Here is a 3,685-nt window from a genome sequence, read left to right as displayed (position 1 = left end):
CCGATCCTCCAACTGTCTCAAAAATCAATTATTGTGAGAATTTATTTGGAGACCGTACCACTCGGCATTTGTGGCACAAAGTTTTATTTCACTCGCGTTGTACACACGGCATATGTACATTAATTTCCGATTGACGGATCGAAATGATTGATCGATGAGAATGTCCATTTCCTACTTAACTTTTCTTAATCATGAATTACATGTCACTGATTGAATGACTAATATAGTAGGTGGGATGATGTTGGATACTTAGGATTATCCTAGCAGTTAAGTTTTTTGGATACCTTCAATGTATAAGCATAAGCATACACCATTTTTTTTAATGGCAGGATTCACATTCAAACATGAATATGGTGCTTTGCATTAATTGTATTAAAAGGGCTGCATTGTATAGATCTCATTAGTTCTATTTTTGGAAAAGGACAGCCCTAAATATCTCACAAAATCTAAAAAGAGGTCATGTCACGTCATGCTCATGTGGCCACAAGGCAAACTGGTCTGTTACTGTAATCTCACCTTAAATGCTCTCTCCTTTGTGTTTTCCTTCTAATATGAGCAAAATCCATCTCTACTGAAGCAAAATGAAGGTGGGAAGAGGAGAACTTTGCGTGAAGAAGTAACAAAGGAGACAAAAGAACATTTCATTTTGATCATCCAAGAGCAGTGGTAAAATCATCCAAACTCTTCTATATATTTCGCGCTATCAAAATGCTTTTTAATAGACCTAGTGGTCGGACACTGACATTTTTTTCTTATTTCCCGCAGCCGAAATTTTCTCGGTACGTCCAACGGATTTAAATCCTATTAATTCTTTCATATATCTATTTAGATCCTAATCTTCGCCTATTTACAGGTTTGTCTCTTGCCTCTTAAATTTACTCAAAAATTACAAACCAGAGACAAAAGAAAAAAAAAAGGAAAAGAAGAAAACATCGGTCGAATCAATGCAAATATCAAACGATCTCAAACACCAGTAACAAAAAAAAAAAATACAAAAAAGGAAAGGGTAAAGTGCATGCTTAATTGGAATTACAAATTGATACTCACTTGTCTATGTTAGTTATTTATTTAGCATAGATGTTTATAAACAATTAAAGGGAGATAATTAATACATCAACTTTTGCCAGAAATTGCACGCCATTTTGCTTTTTTCGAACAAAATTATTTAATCCAAGAAAATGCTGACAATATTATGATATTTTGTTTGTGATGATTGCAATTGAATCAATTGAGTATTTATGAAAGTATATCATTTTATCAAAATATTATTTAACACAATTATAAAAGTTGATTTGATTAATTAATTGATTATAGAACGTATATGAAATACATTCTTCTTTGATTTTTTTGTGAATTTTGTGGGGGAAAGAAATTGAGTGAGCCAACATAAGAATACATCTTGTAATAAGTCTTGTGTGTCTAGCTAAACTTAGTTTTGAATATAAAATATTTAGTAAATATGTAGTTATATGGGGTGGAAAGAAGGGATCTAAGAGTGGTATTTTAGGAAGGAGGCCTTTGGTTAGGTTTAGAAATATAGAAACAACTTAGTTATTTAAATATTTTTATTTATTTAAAGGTTTTTCAAATCTAAGTATTTAAAAACACTTTTGTAGAAATTAAGCATCTGTATTAATGCTGGCCCCATATTTTTGCATTTTTTCTCTCTTTTCTATGTATAGACAAAGGGAAAAGAAAATATAAAAAAATTCTGAATTTCAAATGTCCCCCCATCCGGCCATCCCAGTTATAATTTCATCACAAATCTTTCTTGCTAGTTAATCAATCTATACAAAATCCTATGAACTGCAACCTAATTTAGTCAAAATTTCCAATTCTAGCATAATAGGGTTTCTTCTATTTGTTTTGTGGCTTCCTCATTGGAGCTGCAATTGCACAACATTGAACACTACTCTTTTGCCACTTCCTTTTTAAAGTTATTCTTGTAGCACTAATTTGAAGTTTTTTCAGGGACTTCAAGTAAAATACTTCTGGAATTTATCGCATTCCTCTCCCTGCCTGCAATTGCACCCCATTTGCTGATCTTTTGACAAAACTAGTAGTTCATACAATGCCAAAAACTTCACTCTGGACCCTATATTTTAGCATTTTCTTCTTTTTTTTATGGACAAAGGGAAAAAGAAAAAATTTCAAATATTCCCCATGTGAAACAATCAATACCTCAAAAGCTTAATCGGTTGAAGGTATTTTTAAGTATAACATATTAAATAACGCCATCTCCAACAGCTTAAGCTTTTGGAGTAATTGGTTGTTTGACATGATATCAGAGGGTTCATATTTCCTTGAAATTAAAAATCCATATTTAATGGCCACCCCAAAAGAATGGCCACCCGACTACTTAATTAACACTCCCCCTCATGTGTATCCCCTCTTCTTTTGGCTTGGCCGTACACGTGATTTTTAGGAGCCGTTTGGAAACGTGGATTTTAGAATCTTGGATTTCCTCAAAATTGTAGATGGGAGACGAGAGAAGAAAGAGACTAGCCGTTGTTTTCTAATTTCTTGCCCTTCTTTCCGACAGTAAGAGAGCAGGCGATCGTCCCATGTTTCCAGGTTTTAGAAATCTCGGGATGGGGGAGAGATTCGGGATGGGGGAGAGATTTCTAAAACCTGGATTTCTTACTTATAATCCAAGAAACGATCTCGTGACAGTATACAACTGCTTGATCATGAACCCTCTTTTACACTGTTTTCAAACTAGAACCTGGATTCTAAAATCCGCATATCCAAACGGCCGCTTAATATCTTATAAAACAACCAATTACTCCAAAAGCTAAGCTTGTGGAGATGTGTTATTTGTTCATTTATACTTTCGACCTAAGCCACTCTAGTTACTTCTGGGACCTTATCTTGAGCTAGTGCCTTAGCCGCGAACTATCGGTAACACCCCATCCCATATGTAATTGCACGACATATCTCACTTGCTAGTTAATCAATCTAGATAAAAATAATACAAGCCACCAACTTTTGCCAAAACTTTTCATTCTACCGTAAAATGTTTTATTTATTTATTTTTATCTTCCTTTTTACAGCTTCAATTGCATTATACATCTCTCTTTCAAGCTATTTGATCTGAAAAACCGCCACAAAACCCCCATCTATTTGAAAGAATTATGTCTGACACACCTCCGATGGCATCTTCCTACACCCCTTGTGCGGCATGCATGTTCCTCCGACGCAAATGCTTGCCGGATTGCATTTTCGCACCCTATTTCCCTTCCTACCAGCCAGAGAAATTCGCCAAGATCCACCAGGTCTATGGAGTGAACAATGTTGCCAAGCTCCTCAACGAGCTCCTCCCCCACCAGCGCGAAGACGCAGCGAATTCCTTAGTCTACGAGGCTGAAATACGACTTGGTGACCCTGTCTTTGGTAGTGCTGGTGTAATAACACATTTGCAGTACCAATTGAGCCGGGTCCAGATGGAGCTCAACCGCATGAAAATTCAACTCTCTAAATACCGAAACACCAACATCACTCCAATTCGCGCCAAACTTGGGTGGGATAACACCAATGATGAAGGAATGATGGCGATGAACACCTCAACAAACATTGGGTTAATGGGTCAGTTCCTAGAACATGAGGGTGACAGCCATCGGGGCATCAGGCCCTCTTAAGACTATCCACAAATATATGGTATGCTAAGTTTAGCTTCATCACATGT

At 36.1% G+C, this 3,685-nt stretch overlaps 1 long non-coding RNA gene across 1 annotated transcript; it reads left to right on the top strand.

Annotated features, from left to right (window-relative positions):
- The first annotated feature begins 555 nt into the window (after positions 1–555).
- LOC143858717 (uncharacterized) lies at positions 556–3,296 on the top strand. The gene is made up of 3 exons (XR_013239009.1): positions 556–666; positions 766–853; positions 3,054–3,296. It is a non-coding gene; the product is annotated as an uncharacterized LOC143858717 (long non-coding RNA).
- The last annotated feature ends 389 nt before the right edge of the window (positions 3,297–3,685 follow it).

This window comes from Tasmannia lanceolata, unplaced genomic scaffold (assembly GCF_043159265.1).
Source record: "Tasmannia lanceolata isolate RefF3 unplaced genomic scaffold, GAP_Taslan_0.1 ptg000026l, whole genome shotgun sequence".
Classification (NCBI taxonomy): domain Eukaryota; kingdom Viridiplantae; phylum Streptophyta; class Magnoliopsida; order Canellales; family Winteraceae; genus Tasmannia; species Tasmannia lanceolata.
The sequence above is the reverse complement of the archived record's forward strand: the minus strand, read 5'-3'. Positions and strand labels throughout refer to the sequence as shown.